The sequence below is a fragment of the Delphinus delphis genome, chromosome 8, assembly GCF_949987515.2.
Source record: "Delphinus delphis chromosome 8, mDelDel1.2, whole genome shotgun sequence".
Classification (NCBI taxonomy): domain Eukaryota; kingdom Metazoa; phylum Chordata; class Mammalia; order Artiodactyla; family Delphinidae; genus Delphinus; species Delphinus delphis.
This window is the reverse complement of record NC_082690.1, coordinates 89,147,301-89,170,271: the sequence shown is the minus strand read 5'-3', so window position 1 is coordinate 89,170,271 and position 22,971 is coordinate 89,147,301. Positions and strand designations below refer to the sequence as shown.

Genomic DNA, 22,971 nt, shown 5'->3' with positions numbered 1-22,971 from the left:
AAGGCAATGTAATGTTATGGGCAAAATCTCAAGTAATGGAGATGGCCAAATCCAGGTTTAATCATGTTTAATTCTATCATTTACCAATGCAAGGACATTGAGAAAGTTACTTGATATCTTTCACCCACACACTCCTCCTCTAGAAATGGAGGTGATGATAATATCTGTTTTCCTCATACAGTTATTTTGAAGATTAAATTAGGTATTATATATAAGAACTTATCAAAAGTTTTTGACACTTCAGAATATATCTGAAATATGACCACTTTTCACCTCTTCCCAGGCAATCTCCCTAGCCCATGGGAACAACATTCTCTCCCGTACAACTAAAATAGCTATTGAATTGGTCTCTTCACTTCTGCTTTTTTCCTCCTATTAACGATTGTTCACACAGAAAATATTTCTAAAATGTAAATCAGATTATGTCACTCTCCTGCTCTAAAATCCTTCAGCAGTCTCCTACAAATCCGTATATTATCTGGCTCCCCTCTACCTCTCTGGCCTCATTCCTACCAATATTCTCCTTGATAACTGATCAACCTGATCTTACAATTTCTCAAACTCAGAGAATATATTGCAACTTAAAGTATGTGCCCCCCCGTCTTCCTTTTTGAAATATTCTTCACATAGATAGTCAAATAACTTATTCCCTCACTTCACTCAAGACAAATGACACACCCTCAAGGATGCCTTTCCTGAGCCCTCTAACATAGCAAACTCTGTCACTCTATGTCCCTTTAACTATCTTTTTTTTTTTTTTGCGGTATGCGGGCCTCTCACTGCTGCAGCCTCTCCCACTGTGGCGCACAGGCTCCGAACGCGCAGGCCCAGCGGCCACGGCCCACGGACCCAGCCACTCCGCGGCACGCGGGATCCTCCCGGACCGGGGCACGAACCCGTGTCCCCTGCATCGTCAGGCGGACTCCCAACCACTGCGCCACCAGGGAAGCCCCACTAACTTTTTTTTTTAACAACACCTTTTATTAATTAATTAATTAATTTTTGCTGTGTTGGGTCTTGGTTTCTGTGAGAGGGCTTTCTCTAGTTGTGGCGAGCGGGGGCCACTCTTCATCGCGGTGCGCGGGCCTCTCACCATCATGGCCTCTCTTGTTGCAGAGCACAAGCTCCAGACGCGCAGGCTCAGTAGTTGTGGCTCACGGGCCTAGTTGCTCTGCGGCATGTGGGATCCTCCCAGACCAGGGCCCGACCCCCTGTCTCCTGCATTAGCAGGCGGATTCTCAACCACTGCGCCACCAGGGAAGCCCAGCCCCACTAACTTTATTCTTACTACTGAATAATATACATTAATTTTCTAGCTGCTTGTAGTTTTTGTCCCTTCTAGAATACAAGCATCATGAAGGGAGGTCCTCTGAATATTTATTGTATGGCTGTATTTTTAGGACCTACAACACTGCCAAGCACATAGTAGGCTCTCAATAAATATTTGTCTAATAAATGGGTGAATGAATGATAAACAGTAACTCCTTTTAGTATTTAAACACTATAATTGAACAAGACTTTAGGTGATTTGACTCAACATCAGCTAAAACACAGAGCATCACAATCAATTTCCTAATTGTAATTGACTACATCAAAATCCTCACATCTCTTAATGCTCATTAAAAAAACAAAACAAAACAAAAAAAGGCACTTTCCATTTCAAATGGATAACATGTTTACAGATCACACAAGTACGTGCGTGAAAATTAAATGGAAAATAAATTCGATACCTTTCTATCTAAATTCTTTACTAATTTACTACTATTTTTCTATTTCTGTTTCACCATTAAACTTAATATAATCTCTCTCCCTTACGGAGCCTCACAGATATTTTAAGACCTCTACACACAATACTACTCTCTTAAGAGAAAAGGAATTTATCCCTACTAACAATCATGGCGTCCTAGAAATGTTTTACAGACCCAGTCTTCCCATAGCTATTTATCTCCTTCCCTATAAATTGCCTCATTACACAGTTTAACTGTCTGCAACCTGAGTTTTCTATTATATTTCATATTTACTTTGTAACAACAATAAAACCCTTCCATAAAACACTACATGTGATCCAAAAACTCAATGCCATGAAATGCTATGGGAACGAGAAACAAGCTGCTGTTTGACATAGATCCTCGTTTTGGCTACAGGATTTAAAACTTTTTCAATCCAGTTGCCTTCAGGAGCCATTTAGTGAGGGTTGATAACTTAAATACCCATAGTGTTATTCCATGGTTAGAATCTCCTAGGAAGTTGTCTTTTTTATTTGTCCCAGGAGAATTTACTGGGAAAAGAGTGGGCCATTAGGACCCAGGATTGACCTCTGTGTGCCCCCAAATGGGTTACATTTGTTTCCACCTGGCCGTGGCATCCTTTCCACCTTTCTCTTCCCACTGTCCTCCACCCATCCTTAAGAACCTTGTTTAAAGAAGAGAATGGGAGACAACAGCCAACCGAACAATGTCTAAGTTTATAATAAGGTTTTGCTGAAATCATTTTGAATCTAATCAAACTTTTGGAGCCGTAGAGTTTGTAGAAAAGTTAACTTTGCCTATATATCTGTCATTTTACCTCCCACTGGAAAGTACATCATCACCAAACTGAGATAAAAAGACACCAATTAAAAAAAACAACTCACAAGAGTAAAAATGCTCTTAGTAGTGGTCTTTGGAAGCCTCCAGTCACCATGTAGGCCCCTGCCTCGGTCTGCCCTCAGCTCCTTCACGGTTACTTATAGCCTGAGGGCCCGGCGGGCTGTCTGTGCACCTTCGGGACTGGTGTCAGGCTCCTTGCCCACCGCCTGACGGGAATACTGGGTTTCACCTTGCCCCTCCTCCTGCTGGCTGGCTCCCTCTGCTTCCAGGGGTTCCCCCGGGGTCCTCAGCATCACAGTCTCCACTAGCCTCTGCCCGTGCCCTCTTCATGCCCCCAGGATTTTCTTCTAACGGGTCTCTCACTGCTCCTACTTGTTCTGGAAGTTCTGGGCCTGCCTGTCCTCCCTCTGGGCCTTGAGCTGCAGCTTCTCCTTCTTGGCTACGAGGGTGGCCTGCAGTTCGCCCAAAGTCTTGTGAAGGAAACTGCAGGACAGCATGTTCCCCTCCCCAACACCCTCCTGGGTCCTAATGTGCTGCAGGTTATGCGAGGCCCAGTACTGGTAGCGCCGGGCAGCCGCCTGGGGCAGCTCGGTAACACTGCGCTCGCAATCCAGCTCTGCCTCAAAGGCGCACGCCTATGGCCAGAACTCACCCATGTCCTGCAGGGAGCTCATCTCCTGAGAAGCTTCATCATTCCGCAACATGCTCCCACAACAACTTTCATGCTATAATAGCGGGATTCCAGCTCCTGGGAGTAGGGACCGTAGTTGATGAGAATTTGGCGCTTGACGGCGTTCACGTTCGCCTTGTGCACATAGATGGAAAAACAGGTTCTGGTACACGGTGGCCATGAGCTTCACGTGCACATCATGGGGGCCAAGGCTGCTCAGCACCAGAAGGGAAGGATGGGCAAACTGCCACTCAAGCACACGGGTACAGCGAGGAAACCACAGCATCCACCAGCTTGTACGTGTTCGTCTGGAAGATCAAGGTGGGGCCTCCAGGGAGGTGCATCAGCTTAATGTAAATACTGGTCTCCATTTTGCTCAAGACCAGTAAATATGTGACTCGACAGGACCCAGCCAGTACCACAGAATCCTGCAAAGAGTTTGTCTTTCGTCCCCGCAGGCAGGCGGTGGCTGTGAGCAGCTCCACGAGTCCGTGCAAACAGCCGGAGCAGCTGTGGGTTGCCGCCTCTCCGCAGCTCGGCTAAACACGAAGGAGTGCGGCTGCGCAGCGTGAGCCTCGCGATAGCTGAGCTGCGTGCCCCCAGGCGCATGCGCGTGCTCTTAGGCTCCAGCGGCCGCCTTGAGTGCCGCCACCCGCAGTCTCTCCCACGAAGTTGCCTGTGTCTGCCGCTTCCAGCACGCTCTGCTCACCTCCTGCACCACTGTGAAGAGTAACCGGTAATCCACTGTGCTATATACACATAGGGCTTTCAAAATACGAGAAAACTGAGGTTTCTGGTTTCCGACAGAGGTACAAGATGGGCTATGTTGGGGAGAACAGATAAGAGTAAAATATAGTTCTTGTTAAATTAGGCATTGCTGTGGGGAGGCTTGAAATCCGTTCACCTTGACAAATGCTCAGAGCACATGTTTTCGTCTCTGATCACCTTTGTGGTTTATTCAGGATCCACCCATCCCCATTCTGCTCTACACAGCTGGGGGCAGGGGGTGGGTTCCATCACCCCTCCAGGTGTTTTTTGTTTTTTGTTGTTTTTAGGTGTTCTTTTGATCAGTGTTTAAAATGGCTTTGTTACTGAACTAAACTCGGTTCTGCTCACCTGCCCAGAGTAAAGCCAATGTACTGACACCAGGTTGTGAGGAAAGAAAGTTGCAGTGTTTATTGCAGGGCATCGAGCAAAGAGTCCAGGCAGCTAGTGCTTAAAAGGCCCAAATTCCCTGATGGCCTTCAGGGAAAGGTTCTTAAAGACGGGGTGCGGGAGGGGTTGGGGGTTGTGGGGTGTGTGATCAGCTCCTGGACATTCTTCTGATTGGTTGGTGATGAGGTACCTGGGAGTCAACATTGTCAACCTGCTGGTTCCAACCGGTCTGGGATCTACCTGCTTGTGGGCGGCGCACAGGTAACTTCTTTCACCTGGTGGGGATTTCCGTATCAGCAAAACGGCTCAAAGCATGTGGCTCAGAATATTATCTATAGTCTTTGAGAAGGAACTAAAGTTCCTTGATTTTGTTTTATGACTAAACTGTTATTATTTTGCATTCCTTGACTGTTTTCCTTTGTTTCTGCATTTTATCACTTCTCTTATTAAATTCATTCTTTGGAACTTCGGGAAGGCCTAGGAGGCTAAAGTTTTTCTACAAAGAAGAGGCGGGCAGAGGCCATGGGGGAGGGGAGTCTGTTCGGGGAAGGCCCCGCAGGGTCCTGCTTGTTTACAACTTCAGACTGGCTCTTTGTTCAAATCACAGACACCTGGTACTGGTGAACCATTTCCACCTCCTTGTTCTGGCATCACTAAGTGTTTCTGTGGCTCAACGCACAAGTGGCTATCTCTCCCCACCCCCACTTTCTCCTTTTGCCCCCTGTCTCCTTCCTGTCCCCACCTTGTTGGCTCAAGCTGATATGAGAGCTATAGCCTTTATATTCCTCAAAAGAGTTCACTGTGTTACTCCTCTACAATTATAGAAAACACCGGGCTCTACACGGGATCCCATGGAAGCCCTTCTCATTAGAACTGAGGTTGGCCACAGGCACCCTCATCCCTCTGCTTTGGGGTGGGAGTCACAGCACACATATAACTCTCTCCAAAGATGGAGCCCTCACATATCCTCTCTCAGGCCTTTCTTTCAATGTTTTTATGTCCTTGGGGGGCCTTCTAGAATCATGCACTTGTTTTCAAATATTTCCTTTGCAAACTTCATATTGCTCTGGCCTATCACTTGGAATTTTATGTTTGGTTTGATCGTGCTATTATATTCATATCACTGAAAAGTAATGGGTCCAGGATTTAAACCTAGGTCAACCTGACTCGAAAGCACCTACTCCATAAGATGTCCCCAGACACAATTCCACTGTGTCTCACCCCTCCCCATCTCTATCAATATCATCTTGCCTCTTTGACCTCTTTAAATGCCCTAAGAAAGTGGCGTTCTTGCCACACTCTCTTGGAAAACTTTAGTTTGATTTCTGAAGGAGAATGTATTCCAGCTCTTATATACTAACTTTAAAGAACCCACTAACATAATATCTCTTCTCCTTCCTTTCATATTCTTTATCCAGGAAGTTTCTTTGTGGGAACGCCTATATGACAACTGATCTTCCCACCCAGCATCTTAGAATATGACAAGAGTTATTTTCCTTGTCAGACCTTGTATAATCAGCAACTGTGTTAATATCAGAAATGTTCACCTGAGCATTCTGTATAACCCATTTTTTCAATAAATAGATTTGGCTGCCAAGTAGCATAATTTGTTCAGTTTTCCCTTTGAAATATATTTAATCACAAACTAGAGGTTCACATGGGCCTATATTTACAGACTGTTTGATAACTCCAATAATTGCAAATTTATTTGGTTATATTTTCAAAAAGCAAAAGAATGGCAGTGTAATGTATGCAAGAAATTTTAACTGGAGTCAGAAGAGTAATAATACCTGCCCAGACACCCACATAAGATTATTGGTAAATATATATAATAGAACTTTGTAAAACGTAAAAGGATTTTAATACTATTACCCACCCCCACTCTTCGCTTCATAATGCACAGAAAAGTACTGGTTACATTCATCAAGAAAATGCACATAATCCAAAGATATATAGTTGAAACAACACTTTATTATTAAAAGTTCTATATTTATCAACATTGAAATTTTCCCTTATGAAGTCAGCAAGAGTACTTTGGAGGGGAACATTGCTTTAATTCTGACTCACTAAATTATTTGTGAACTACTGAATACTTTGAACACATGCTTGAATACATTTGTAATATATCAGGACCATGATGCAAAGGCAAAATATGCAGACAGCATCTTTGTATTTTACCTTTATGTTTGCCAATTATTTATCTTGTACTTCCCCATATTTCACTTGATGCATTCTATTCAAATAATACACAGTGAGATCAAACCACAAGAACTCCAAATGCTCAGTCTATGATTGCCAGCCAGTAAATAGGTTCTCTTTCAACTTCGTTTAAATAACAGCTCCTGGAACTTAATATAATGAAAGGAGCCTGAAATAAAAAGATTGCTCTGCTTTACATGAAACACTCCTCCACACACATTTCAGTAAAGCCAGCATCTCTGAATCATCCTTTTGATAATTATTGAATAAAACAATTTCCAATTACACAGGAGAAATTATATAACACAAGTGCAAGTTGAGTCAATAATAGATTTAATTAAAACGGGCACAGGTGGAAATAGCCTTGGGGGAGGGGCAGAGTGGTCATTTCTTAAAATGAAATTAAAGGGAAAAAGGTAAGCACAGTAATAAAAAGAAAACCTAAGTAACCTATAAATAAATAACTAAGTCAATTTAAAGGTTAAATATTTTTTCCTGAAATCTCATTACCTTAGCCAAATTTTCCAAAGAATAATTCTGTATCCCTTGAATGCATGCACACCATAGTCCTTGTTAGAATTTATACTGATAAAATGATAGGGGAACACTTAGCACTAACCTTAAGCTATACAAGTTAGGTACTCGATGTGAACTATGTAAGCTCCATATTTATGTTAATTTCTACCATAACATCATGGCAGAAGTTTGTCTTATGATCTGTAGCTCTTTTACAAAGTACTTAAAACTTCCTTTTGGTTGTGATCCATAGTACCTACGAATATGAACCTATTGCTATCCTCATATATACTGTATATGATAGATATACACACATACATTAATTTTGCTTTGGTTTTTTACTCCCATTTCCCCTTATTTGACTGTAGACTTTGAGGACCAAGAGAGTGAGTTATCAAGTTATCAACTCGTATATACTGAGTGATATGTGTATATATATATATATATAGAGAGAGAGAGAGAGGTGTCTTTTTTTTTAATTCAAAAAATGTTGTTTTAGGATCTATCCCTGTTGTGAATTATAAATCTAATTGATTGCTTCTTGCTACTATAAGGAATCCGTAATATGTGTCCAATATATGCATCTATTACTTATAGGTATATTTATGTATACTATGTGCATATATATAATTTAGAGAGATCAGCATGTATAGAGAGATATCAGTATATATGCCACTTGAGATGGTTGTTCTCTTGCTCTGTACATTCCCTGCTCAACCAGTGTCTGCTTCACTCACATGACTCCTCTTAATTATGGGGCTTAATTAGTAACCACCTACCTGCTTGGCCCAGCTGCTTGTTTCCCTGGTAACTGATGAGCCAACCTGAAATCAATTCCCCCTATAAATGATAGCCTCCTTCTCCCCCAAGTAGCAAAGATTGCTACTGTGTCCTGCCTGTCCTCTGCTGCCCACGGTGAGCTGTCGCTCCAGAACCTTGGGTTTGGATATGTAATATCCCATGTCCAATAAGCTGTTGATGTCTCTGTCGCTGTCTCTCTGCTCTTTCTTCTGTCTTGAGCCTGGGCAGCTACAGGGCTTGCAGGCCTGCAGGGTGTAGCCCAGCACAGATAGTCAAGGGGATGAGGAATATAGAAAAACTAACAAAATAAAACAAAAGATACTTTGAAGTTTAAGGGAGTGCAAAGTTTTTTTTAAATAGAGGATTAATTAAAATATAATCTTCATCTTAGATAATTGGGTACTTATGGCTTGTCATAAAAAGTGTTGCATCTTAAAACAACTTCAAGGAAAACAAAATTACCGTGCCCTAAAAACTGTTGGAGGGAACAAAAAGGGGCTTCTGTGTTGCCAATGACCTGATGTTGTAGAGAGTTAGAATAAAATTGTTTCATAAATTACAAGACTGGAGGTCATAGAGGTTTTCCTACATTTTTCTATTGTCAGGGAGTTGTAACTTTCGCACTTAGGTCTTTAAATAAAACTGGATTCTATTTTTGTAAGTACTATAAGATGGTAAGGCAGTTTTTCCAACATCACTTTAAAGGAGCCATTTTTATAACACCATATGTGTAATACACTTTATATAGATAGTATATACCATATATGCTTATATGTACTATGTGTATAAAAAGAAAAAAGCAAATTCTAAAATTAAATACAGTTGTTTAATATGTTTACTTGGTTAAATTAATTCAAGGTTAGATTGTTTCACTTGAATCTGAAGCAGGCTTGAACAACAGAGGTATTATGAAATATTTCTGAGATGATACCATATTAAAATATATTTTGTCTGCCATTGCTTCACCACACCTATTAGGAAGAAGAAACTGAGAAAATAATTAAAAGTCTATGGTAATAGTCTCAGGCTTGAGATGAAATAAGCCTTATAGAAGGAAGTGACTGTTGGTACTTCTGATTTACAGATAAGAAAACAAAGGCTTATTAGTGCTAAGTAACTTTCTCTGAGATTTCATTTAGTGAAAAGATTATCTAAGATTTATATATAGCTCTGTCCCTCTACTCTTAAACTCAGGCTTCATGCATTAAACCAGGAGTCTGCTGACTTTTTCTCAAAAGGGCCAGATGTAAATAAGCTTTGCAACCCATATTGTGTCTGTTGCAACTACTGTCATTATAGGACAGAAGGAGCTATAGACAACATATAAACAAATAAGCATGGCTGTATTCCAATAAAGTGCTGTTTACAGACAATTTTAATTTCATAAAATTTTTACATCATGAAATATTATTCTCCCCTCAGTTTTTTCAACTGTTTGAAGTCTAACAAATTGTTTGCTTACGTGCTGTATACAAACAGGTGGCAGCCTGGATTTGACCCATGGTCTTTAATTTTTCAACATCTGCACAGAACTGTGTTAAACTTAGGCAGTCAGAAAAGGGCTGAAGTTTGTGTTCTGCTGTGAGATGCTGCAGTGAGATCATTTTGCCTTAAGGATGTAGGTGGAGTGATTTTTATGGCATCAAAAATAGATAGCCAGCAACCAGACAAAAGTGCAAGCCAAAGTTTAAAAGTTAGTAATGGTAAGTATTTAGAAGTCATTCCCATGAGGTTATAACTCAAGCTGAAATAGTATTGAAAATGTGACTTTGGATATAGCCAGAACTATGCAGTGGGAGGGGAGAAAGTAACAAGAGGATGTGATGTGTATGGAGGTATCGGTGAAAAGGGTAGAATGAAAATGAACAAATTCATGGGAAATAGGGAAGGAGATAGTTTCATGAAAAAGGAGCAGGGCTAATAACATCCAAGTGGACAAAGAAAAATTCATGGCTTCATTTAACATCTGAGTAGGTTGACAATGATCTCTGATAGAAGAGCCACTATAGACAGGTTAGTGTAGGAGCAGGTTACAGATGCTTAAGTAGGTGGCAGAAGTAGGAGACCCGGCTTTCCATTAGAAATGAACTTTTTGAAAGGAGACTAACCTGTATTAGTTTTATGCTGAGGACTGAAGGGGCAAGTGGACAGAATAGTTTCCAGAATTCAGTGAGACCTGAGGCTAAGAAGGAGGGTCAGGGTCCCCAAGCTCCAAATGTGGAAGGCACAGCTACTGCTAGAGGTCTGGCCTTACAGAAAAAGTCTTCTAATTGGAGAAGACCTAACAGTTCTTAGGCATTTAACAAAATGGCTATAGACACATCTTTGCCTGTAAAATATTGGCTAATGTTGCACTTCAGATATCTGAAAATATTTTAACCGAGCGATTTACTTCATTTGATTAGAGTACATCTGAACATATTGTGATAAATACACATTGTATGCTGTTTTGGTAATTGAAATACATACTGGATTTGTTATTTCATAAAATACAAATTTCTCCTTCTGCAGTCTTTAGTAACCAAAATTCTCTGCCACCTGTTTCACATATTTATAATCCACTTTAATACCTTAATTCACTTTAAAAATATTAAACCCAAATATTTTTGACATATTGTTTGGATAGAAAAAAACTGTACTCTAATAAACCAATTTACATTTCTTTTTCTTTTTTTTATATATTATCTCTGTTTACCTACCTTGGATAAGATTAATTCATTGAGTCACTAAATGTCTCATGTATGGTATTTTCCTAGACACTGTGGAGGATACTAATTAGAAAACAACATTCCTAGCATATGATGCCTGCAATCAGTTTGTAGGGAATAAAGTCATCTACAAATAAATATATTGGAATTCAGAAGAGAAAAGGACTGGAGGAAAAGAGATAAAGTGACAGCTTCATGAAGGGTATGATATCTGAGTTCAGAATTTAAGAATGGGATATGCCAAGTGACAGCGTATTTTCCAGTTAGAGGGAGCAGAGAACGTGTCTCCCTCCAACAGCAATAATTGAAAATAAGCAGGCCCCGGGTACAACCAACACCATCTTAAATGGAAATAAATCAGCAGTGATGCAGTCCTTGGGATAGATCGCTCTCTGGGGAATTACCATTCTATCTACCAGATTCTATAACAATGGGCAAAGTGACAATATCAAACTTTTAATAATGCTCAGTAAGCACTTTACCCTAATATGTTGTGACCACAGAATTTGTAGCAAATCATAAAACACACTATGTGATCACCTCCTCAATAAATTCCTTCTAAACCTTTGAACTTGACACATTGTAATCCAGTTTGGAACAGTAACAGTATGTTTTATTCTCTTGGAATTTGAGAAAATAAAATGACATAAGTTTTTTACATTGAAAATCAAGATGCAAGTTCTTATAAACAGCTGCAAGCTTAATTGTCTCTAGTCAATTCTTAAATTACTAAAAGGAGAATTGATGTCTGAAAAAAAAAACAGAAGAAATAGAGGCTTGAGAAAGATATGCTTCACAAACCTGGTTAAATAATGCTTATTCCTTCACAGCTAGCTTATTGTCTTATCAGTGTGGAAGCTAGGATTTTAAAAATATTTGTAGTTACAAATATCTGCTCGGTATTAACTTTAATTTGTTTTATATTTTCTTTTGTATTTATTTTTTCTGACAACTTCATCAGTGTCTGTTTGGCAACAATGTGGACTTAGTATGATGTGGTGACTATCACAAGCAAATTCTGAATATATGGTCCCATTCCAGAGCTCTCAAAGCAATTGACTGTGGCCTCTGTAGGAGATGTATCATGGGTCAACCTGTTCTGTTGCCCAGACCTGCATCTCTGCCCCTGAAGAATTGTTCTCAAGAGGACTCACCAATAAATCTCATCGGTGTAAATATCAATGTGTCAGAACCCATATCACACAGAACCCAAGCTAAGTTGGATGTCCATTTTCTCCAAGTTCATCCGTAGATTCAGTGCAATTCTAGTAAAATCGAAATAGATTTCTCATGATAATGACAAGTTGATTCTAAAAATGTGCATAAAAATGCATTGGATCTAGAATAGCCTTTTTTTCTTTGGGAAGAAAAAGTTACAAGTTACACTACTTGATTTCAAGTTTTACTCTATAAGCCACAGTTATCAGGATAGGATGGTATTGGTGGAAGGATAAACACATGGTCAATTGATTGGGGTTGAGAGACTAGAAATAGAACCATACATAGAGTGAATTGATTTTTTGACCAGAGCAATTCAGAGGAAAAAGTCATTGTAACAAAGAGAGTCTGGACCCATAGAGGCTAGATTCATGGAAACATGAAGTACAGATTCCCCGAACAGGTCACTGAGAATGATGACAAGTAGGGCTACTACTACTATACTTTGACTACTGAACCCAGGTATTCTACTTGTTTGGGAAACAGCATCATATAAGGCCATTGCGTCCTGGTTGGATGGAGCATCATTCTTGTAGCATAACATCTCAAAGTGGGAACCTCATCTTTGCCTTCAAAAGACCATTCCATCACTCTATCAGTGTGAATCTGTACTTCTGTGGAGTATTGTAAGTGATAAGACCAGTGAATCCCATGACCACATGCTTTAATTTATGCAATAGCTTTTCTTTTTTTTAGTTTTAGAAAAGGAAGCACCTACATTATTACTGTAAAATTTTCCTAATCCAAACATGGAATTTCACTAGTCCACCTCACATTTTATGATTCTAAATTGTCTTAGAATCATAAAATTGTCTTAAGTTTGTATCTACAGTATGGTCTTGTCCTTTCATTTAATTTGGAAAATGCATTAAAATTATCCGCCCTCCCCCCCAAAGAAAAGTAGAGTCATGTACCCACTGCCTCACCATTACTGGTTCTTATGAAGGCCAACCTCCAAGATGGTACCTGTTGAGTTTTACTTCCATGTATTCATCCTCTTCTATAGTCTTCTCTCACACTGAATGGAGTTAACCAATATAACCAATAGGATATTGTGGAAATGATGCTATGTGACTTCCAGAGCTATTCCACTAACATGCTCCTTCCACCTTGCTCCCTAATAGATCATTTGCTCAGGCAGAAGCACTTATCAGCGTCCAAAGAAGTCCAGACAACCTTATACAGGTTCCATGTCACAAGGAATTGAGATCCCTACAAAAACCAGTGCTTACTGACCAGGTACGTGAGTGAGATATCGTGGAAATAGATCTCCACATGCAATTAATCCTTCAGATGACTAAAGCCTCAGGTGACATGTTGAGTACAACCTTAGCTACTATAACCATCTAGCTAAGCAACTCCCAGACTCCTGACCCAAAAAAACTGTGTAATAAATACATGTTTATTTTTTTAAGCCACTAAATTTGGGTGCATTTTTATGCCACCATAGATAACTAAAGTAGCTATAAAATGTATCCCTTAGTATAATGCAGTTTTATGTGTAATCCCATATGCGAACCAAACAGTAAATCCTTGGGAATGGTACTGGCTAAAACCCTGTAAGGAGGAAAGAAAAACTCAATCCCAGAATACGTGTTGATTCCATTCAAGGTGAATTACTGTCCTTTCTGAAGCAATTAAATGACCATCCCTTAAAAGATGGTGCTATATTGGGAACCCAGTGTAGGTTTTGGTCAACGGCAGTTGGACATATGGCAGCAGCAATAGCCACCTCAGCCTTGGAGCCCATGTTATTGAGCCTATGTATAGCATCCATTCTTGCCATCATGGCTCCTCCTCCCATGTGCCCACTATCCCAGCAGCGAGGTGACCAATGAAGAAACTAGTTAATGTCAACTGGCCAGGTCATTTTGCTTACTTGTGAATTTAGACCCTACTTTGTAGGCAGGTAAAAGGTGCCCCTCTGGAGAGAGATCCTAGCATGCACCATACCACTGGGCATTTAGAAAAATTCACTGATGTGGTAAGCTCTTGAATCTTCATAGTTTATCTTCTTTCCTAAAGATTGTACATGCCTTACCAAGACATCCAGCACACTTGCCACTTTTTGCTTAGTCTGATCAACGTGATATCTTTATATAGTGGACTAATGTGGTGTGCATGGAATTATCCAGGCAGACCAGATACCTCTGCACTGTATTTTAACTCATGTTATGGCCCAGTATATGGTCCATCTTGGTATACACTGCATGTACACTTGAAAAGAGCATGCATTTTACAATTATTAGGTTTAATGTTTTATAAATTAAATGTAATCAAGTTATGTAATTGCATGTTCAGTTCTTCTATGTCACTATATATCCCATCACTACTTCTGTATCTATATATCGCTATTGATACTTTTGTCTCAATTGTCTACCCATTACTGAAAATAGGGTGTTAACTATGCAACTATGAATGTGCATTTGTCTATTTTTCTATCTAGTTTTGTTTTCTTAATGTGTCTTATAGTTCTGTTATTAGATTCATAGACATTTAGGATTTATATATCTTCTTGATGAATTAGTTATTTTATGATTCTGAGTTGTTCCTATTTATCTTTTTTATTTTAAGTTAACTTTGTCTGATATTAATATAACCACACCATATTTCTTATGCTTAGTGTTTTCCTAGTGTGTAGTTCCATCCTTTTACATTCAGCCTACTTCTATCTTTGTATGTAAAGTGCTTGCTCTTGATACCACAAAATAGTTGGGTCTTTTTTATCCAGTCTGACCATCTCTGCTTTTTAATTACAATGCTTAGTACATTTATATTTAATATCATTAATTGTATAGTTTGGTTTAATTCAGTTATTTGCAATGTGTTCTTTAGTGATACTATCTGCTTTTGGCTTTCTTCTTCTCCTTTCCTGACAGCTTTGGAGTTGATCAAATACATTTTATTATTCTATCTTCTTTATAGACTTTTTAGCCGTATTTCTTTAAATTATAATTTTATTAGTTTTCCTAGGGGTAATGATATGCATCTTACCCAAGTTTACCTAGGTTCAGTATTATAAAATTACAAGTAAAATGTCAAAACAGTAGTGAAATTCCATTTACCTCCCATCCTTAGTGTTATTGTTTTCATATATTTTACATCTGCTTATGAAATCTGGCAATATAATGTTATACGTTTTATTTTAATCATCTTTAGAAAAATTAAAAGAAAAAATGTATTTTATATTTATCTACATATTTACCATTTCCTCTGTTTTTCATTCCTTATGGACGATCTAAGTTTCCATCTGCTGTAATTTGTCTTCAATCTCAAAAGTTCCTCTTTCCTGAAATTCAGGTGTGCTGCTGACAGTTTTTCTCAGCTGTCATTATCTGAAATACCTTTATTTCTGTCTTTTTAAGGGATATTGTCATTACTTTCAGAATTTTAGGTTGACCATTCAGCACTGTTTTATATCCAGAACTTTAAATATGTTGATCCATTTTCCTTTGCCTGCCTTGTTTCCAATGAGAAGTCACCAATCCTTCATAATCTTGTTGTTCTATATCTAATGTTTCTTTTTCTCTGCCTGATTTTAAGATTTTCTCTTTATTTTCAGTTTTCAGCATACTTAGGTATGGTGTACCATGTCATGATTTTTTTTTTTAATATTTAACCTTCTTGAGATGGGAAATCAACAAGTCTTAGTATATAAATTGATGTTTCTTATGAATTTAGCAAAGTTTTGGCAATTATGTTTCAAATATTCTCATTGACCATCCCCTCTCTCATCTCCTACTGGGACTTAAATTACATTAGGTTACATTTTTTGAGATTAACTACAGGTCACTGAGTTAATGTTTTGTTAGTTCATTTTTCCAACATTTTCCCCTGTATTCTTCAGACTGAATAATTTCTATTGAATGTCTCAAGTCTAATGTCCCTTTCATTTCCTGACTCTGGTTCTAATAAGTTTATCCTGTAATTTATTTTCAGATATTGTATTTTGCAATTCTAGAATTTCTATTTGGTTCTTTATATAGCTTCTGTTACTATTCTGAGATTTGCCATTTGTTTACTCTTTATCACCAATTACTTTTTTCCTTTGTTTTAAAACATATTAATAATAACTGCTTTTAAACTCTTTGTATGCTAATACCAACATTTGTGTTTATCACCTTTTTTAAAAAAATTGGAAGTGGATCATGTTTTCATAATTTTTGGCTATCCATGAATTTTTAACAAACGTAATATTCACATTGTGTCATATAGTGAAGGGAGCCTAACTTATGCCACCTTTTAAAAAGTATTTTGACTTTTAGCAGGCAGTTAAATTGCTGACAGGTCTTTTTGGTCCTTCCAGGCTTAGTTATATCCTTTGTTAGGGTAGATTTATTGCCATTCAGAACTTGGCCTTAGAGAAGTTCCTCACTGTAGTAAGGCATCCTCACCACTGCGGTGTGACCTTTCTAGGACTTAACATTGTATACAAAAGGTGCTCAGCATGGTCTTTCCATTATGGTTGGACTGGAAGGCCAGTGTCTCTCAGAACTACACAACCTACAGTCCCAGCACTGCACAACTTCTGGTATCATTCAGCTTTCAGCCTCACAGCAGGGAATCTCTGCTGGGCCTCAGAGAATCTCACCTTGCACGTGTGCAGCCCAGCTCTTGGCCAAGGATCCACAATGAATGACCACACAGACTTCTGAAGCGTTCCCTCTGTACAGCTCTCTCTTTTACAATGTATGCCCTGCAAATTCCAGCTACGTAAGCACTCCACGGCTCTCATTTTTTATCCTCAACTTGGAAAACAGGGTTGCTCAGCCTCCACCTACTATTCTATGGCAGGAAAATGTTAGTAGTTGGTCCTCCACTTTTAAGGAATTAAAATATCCTTCAAGGCTTATTTTATTTTATTTTATTTTTTTATTATTTTTATTTTTTTCCAGTACGCGGGCCTCTCACTGTCGTGGCCTCTCCCGTTGTGGAGCACAGGCTCCAGATGCGTAGGCCCAGCGGCCATGGCTCACGGGCCCAGCCACTCCACGGCATGTGGGATCCTCCCAGACGGGGCACGAACCCATGTCCCCTGCATCGGCAGGTGGACTTTCAACCACTGCGCCACCAGGGAAGCCCAAGGCTTATTTTAAATGCTACTAAACTTTTCCTCATCCCTACTACCAGGAATCACCAGTAGTTACCCAGATATTCTCTTTGTACAGATCTCAATAACCTTTAGTTAGTAGCTGGCCTTGAGGATAAATATGTTCTTGCTTAATATCCCTTGTTTAGACCAAGTTCCTTAAGGGCAGGTATATTTGTGATGGTGAAAGGGAGTGAGCGTGGGATTCAGTTTTAGGAGCTCATGAGGTTTAGAATTAGAAATGGCTCTACCGTTTTCTGGTTCTAACTTACATGGTCTTAGAAATTTATCTGACCTCTCTGGATGTCAAATCTCAAGTTTATGGTATCTGTGACCAACTAGTTATAGATCAAATTGTCATGAGGATAAAGTGAAATAATATACACAAGTGAAATTTTAACCAATAAAGGGCTCATAAAAGTATCAGTTAAAGCACTGTGAGCAGGTCAACATCATCTTTATATTCATAATCATCCTAATACCTCATAAGGTAAAATTTTATGTTAATTTTTTTAATGGTAGTGATAAAAATCTCACCTTGGAATATTTAAGTGCACACAGAATTCATGGCCCTGAAGGGTAATGTTTACTACTGAAATAAATTCTATGTAACTTTTTACATTTAAAGAATTAAACCTAGGGCTTCCCTGATGGGGCAGTGGTTGGGAGTCCGCCTGCCGATGCAGGGGACGCGGGTTCATGCCCCGGTCCGGGAGGATCCCGCGTGCCGCGGAGCGGCTGGGCCCGTGGGCCATGGCCGCTGAGCCTGCGCGTCTGGAGCCCGTGCTCCGCAACTGGAGAGGCCACGGCAGTGAGAGGCCCGCGTACCACAAAATAAATAAATAAATTAAATTAAATTAAAACTTGAAGAATATAGAACACCACAGTGTTAAATAACTGGGTTTCCTTGAATCAATGAAGAGTCAGATATATCAACTAACAAATGGCTATATTTCTTTAGCACTGCTCATATACAAGCGCAATAAACAGTTGTAAATGACATTTTTTGGATCTTTGTCATGAAACAGTCTTTGTTAACATAACCCCTTTCTACACAAGCTTTTATGTGTAATAAAACTACCCAAAGGTATGCTTGTAACATCTGGTGGTGCACAGCAGTATAATTCCAGTGAAATGACAAACATTGCACCAGCCAGGGTGAGGGAATGGATTAAAACTTGGTGTCATCAGCAAATTTAATTATTTCTTAATGTAATTCTTCAGTGCTTTTGTGGAGGGCTTTTTAGAGGATTTGTTTCACCTAGTGAATAAAACACTCTAAAAGTTCATGTATTTTACTTCAAATATAGCTCTTATATGGCTTTATTAAAATAATGAATTTTCATCATAGCAGGCTAACAATAGAACATAGCTCCAGTGGAGAAGAAAATTGGACACAATTGAATGCTATGTGGCAAAACATTTAATAAAAGTAAATAAGGATGTCTAACAGGTTTAATAAACACCCTAAACTTGGTAGGATACAGTCAGAAAATAATTTTGTTTTCCTACCACCAGGGCCTTCACATATCCTCCGTGAGATCTCCATCCCCTCTCCCTGGATATTTTTAACAGATAGATTGCTTTTCTGATAACTTCTAGGTTTTAGAAGAGTGTCATTTTCAGGATAAAAATATCTAGTATAATCTAAATCAAAACCCACCTCTCACACAATTCAAGCATTTTCTCCCTACCCCTGTTCAAGATTGACTAAATGTTTGGGAACCAGCAAGGGGAAGAAAGGCTTTTGGCATGGTTCCTCTCCACTCCACAGACTTTGTGAGGTAAGGGAGAGGAGAGAAAGGATGAGAAAGAAATTAGCAAAGTCCTTTTACTTGGTTAATGCTGGCTATAGTCCTCTGGTGATTGCTGAGTCAGAGATCCAAATGTTGGGTCTTTTATCGGATGTACATTGAAGGATTTTAGGAGACTAGTCACAGGAGCCTTCACTCTAAACCATTCTGACATGGTAATGCACTATATGGCTGACGTCATTCAAACTTCTTGGTCTCTTCCCCCATGTTACTCTCACCTCGACGCCCAGAGTCCTATCCATACAACAGTCTCAGCTACTGAGCCTACAGGAGAATCTCTCTTTCACTCTCTCACTCTCGTCTTATCTCTATGAATGTTTTCCATTTGCCCCAATCACTTGGCTTGAGATAAGGTAAAACACAGCTCTTCACTTACTGGAAGGGGAGGGAAGTGCACAAAAACTCTGTCTTTCACATATTCTCTTCAAGGAAGTCTCTGTGGAATACGCTTCTGTTTTACTCATGTATATGTAGAAGATGGATATTTTCTGTAAAGTGAATTTGGTCTCCTCTTCAATTAGCCCAACAGAGATGTGTGTAGCCACACTTGTTAAAATGTAGGAACAGTCTCCATAATTTACTCAAACTTGGGGGCAGTCGTCAAATCCCCAGGATGACTATAAAGGTCCCACCTCTCACTCTATTACACATATTTGTGCAAATTACTATTTTTGTTTCTAGTTTACTAGAGTCTATTTTTGTTTCTGGTTTACCAGATCGACCATGAAGTTAATAATGCTTAAGTTTCAGGTCTCTTTACTTGCATGTGCCCCTTCTAAAGCTCTATACCTAACTGTGAATTTGTAATTTTTTGGTCTTTTTTCTTGGAGATGTCCCCCAAATTATGTAAGATTGAAGTTCCCAAAGTCTTGTTTTGCCTTTTTCTAGAGGGATATATTTGCAAAGTATTCAGAGCAAAGGCAAAAATGATTTCATCTGCTCAACTATTGACACCAGTCTTTGTCTTTCTCTTACCAACTCCCGCCTCCAAACTTCTGCCCATATGTGCATGTTTAACTCTTCCTAGACTCTAGAGAATGATTTAATGTAATAATCAATTGTGAGAGTTGATTTAAACACACAGTAATTTACTCTGGTACAAATTTCCATAGACGTACCTACAAGTTAAGATCTCAGCATCTTGAGAAGTTTAGTATGGCATCCCAAACAGGAACCTACTGCCATGAATCATTTAATGCAGAAATAAACTTAATTTGTAGGTTTTGAAGGGGAGGTTGGCAGGGCAGGTGTTTGACTGACATACCTAATATTATGGGCACTCTATAAAATCGTTAACTAAATTAGGTGACAGAGGAGAACCATTGGGAAATTGATCACAATATGACAGAATGAGGAGATATGGATAATATCTCACTGGATTTTAAAAGTCTGTATACTGTTTTGACACTGAAGAAATTTCCAGTGCGGTCAGACTGTTGCTGTCTGACCTCAGCCAGAGCTGCAGGCTCCTGCACTCCTCCACAGCCTCCAAATTTGTGGGTCAGTTATAGCAAAGAAGTTTTACTTTGCCAACAACGTTTGGTAGGGACTGCCTGGGCACTGTGTTAAGATGGCATTTTTCCACCTCTGGATTCAGTCAAAAGCATTTCATGGTCAGTTAGTGATGCTGCCATAGGTACTGCAATGAAAAGTGATGACGTTTATGCTACGTGTCTTCCATTCATGTATGAGGATAAGCAGATGTGCTGCCTAATAACTATTCTCATCATTATATCCATGTGTCAAGAGATACCCTACAGTCTATCTTGGCATTTTTGTGATTACATTTTGTACAATAATCTGAAATAAATACAAAATTCGTACATTTTGTATGTTCATTTTAAAACGTGTGACACTCAGCAGCACATCATAGCAAGGAGTGATTGGAATAACTGAAGAGAGCTTTTTCTTTCCCGATTTCTAATTCCTCTTCCTCCATGTATAAAATGTAATACCATGTATTATTCATCAACAGCAATGCAGTGCTGCTGAGCAAATGTCATTCAGTGAGATTACCATATATATATGGCTGCACATCAAAATGTTTTTATGTGGTTTGCGATTATCCAACATTATGGAAATGTGAATAACGAGTTAAGGCAAATAAGAAACCTTTAGTCAAGTGGTGGAAAGGGAGAATTTTTCTCCATAGCAAATGTGTTGAAAGAACTCAGGTGAGAAGAAAAGGCTTCTTTTAGCTGCCACGCCAGAGCTGACAGAGACCTTGGCAATCCAAGCTGGCAGACATATATCACAGCCAAGCACCACAGACACCACTGTCTCTTATCCTGACATGAGCAGACTTGCAGGGCTGCTTCATGGTATCGAGTCAGGGACATGAAGATAGACTCCTGAGACCAGAGAGAGATTGGTATTTTCCCTCTTTCAGTTAATGAGATTTTTCTTTGCCTTCATTTAATATTTCAGTGTCTAATGCCTTTGAGAGGGATGAAAGAAGCTAGTGTATTTAAAACCTCCTGTGTTTCAGGCAATAGGCTCAGTACTTTATACATATTAATTCATTTAACCATATATCTACTCTCTGATATACTGAAATCCACATTTTATATGTACTTAAATCCACAGTTTGCAGGTGAAGAAACTGCAGATCAGAAAGCTGAGGTAATTTGAGTTAGGTTACCCAAAATTTGAACCTGAGCTATCTCTCTTCAATTTGTTTTTTCTACTACATCACTCCACCTCATGATGAAAAATTACATTTTCCCCAATTATTTGTTGTTCTTTGTTTTATCTGCCTGAGTCTCCTCGATTATCTATTTCCCACTACCTCGTAGAAGCTGAGATAATTTTCTCACCATGTTTTGGAAATATGACCAACTTTGAAAAGAAATGTAAACTAAGTAATCATCTTTTTTTTTTTTTTTTTTTTGCGGTGTGCGGGCCTATCACTGTCGTGGCCTCTCCCGTTGCGGAGCACAGGCTCCGGACGCGCAGGCTCAGCGGCCATGGCTCACGGGCCTAGCCGCTCCGCGGCATGTGGGATCCTCCCGGACCGGGGCACGAACCCGTGTCCCCTGCATCAGCAGGCGGAATCTCAACCATTGCGCCACCAGGGAAGCCCCCAGTAATTTTCTATAATTTGGCTGTATTTCACATTCAGTATTTTCCAAGTAGTTTCCTCTTTTTGCTTTTAAGGTAAGTAGAGGTAATGATATTTAGAGATAAGTTGATCTGTCTGCTCTCCTAAAACTTTATTCTTTATGTTCTAGAAGGGCAGCAGAGCATCAGGGCAGGGGTCATTCTTGTGATAATCTGAGGAATACCGTCGCTAGAGATTCTACATACCCTTGCAGAAGTTAACATCAACAACGGCTTTTAATATACTTGGCATCTCCTTCTACTCAAAGATCGTCTTCCTCTGCTTGTTGCTTTCCATTTGCAAGGGCTGACCTACACGTTCTCTTAGTTCTACCACAGTCTTTATCCTTTAACATCCTTCCCCTCTCTTCACTCCCCTGCTCCTGCTAAGTGAATCATTATGTCACGTAGACGTCATCATATCTGTAGGCTCCTGTATGGCACCAGATACGTATCTAAGTTCATTTGCAATGAAGATTGCAAATACACTGTTCTAATAAAAATAGCCTTTATCTATTGAGTACTTACTATGTGCTAGGCATTATTTTAAATGCCCTTCATGGATGTAATCAGTTAATCTTCAAAACAACATTGAATGTTGGTTTTAAGATTACCTGCATTTCAGGAAGTCAAGGTTATATAGCTAGCAAGGTTACATAGCTTGCTCAAGGTCTCACATTTTAGTAAGTAGCAGAGCTAGGGTTTGAATCCAGTTATTCTGGCTGCAAGCCCTGGATACTTAGCCATTACATCATCTAGCAGGCATTGCATAGCAGCTACTTTATCTGAATAATCTATTAGGCGATTAATACGTCCAGTGATGTAAGAACAATTCCTAGTTGTATTTCTTCTGTATTGTACAGATAAAAACTGAACCTCAGGTTCTTTGTCTAAATTCAGTTATTGAGTAGTAGAATGAAGATTGAGACTAGACTCTGTTTTATTTTTGATCTTGTGTTCTCTCCTGATCATGCTAACACCCTAGCAGTGTGTGTTATGCATTATATTTAAACCTCTCTTCTAGAGGATGAGCAATATGTTCTCACAGGAAAATGTTCATTACTATTACATGGCAGTAAATATTTTGAATCAACCTACAATTCCAGAGTGCAAA

General features: G+C 39.2%; 1 pseudogene; it reads right to left on the bottom strand.

The window, feature by feature from the left end:
- Nucleotides 1–2,725: 2,725 nt before the first annotated feature.
- Nucleotides 2,726–22,971, bottom strand: part of LOC132430299 (suppressor of SWI4 1 homolog pseudogene) — a 31,321-nt pseudogene continuing 11,075 nt past the window's right edge.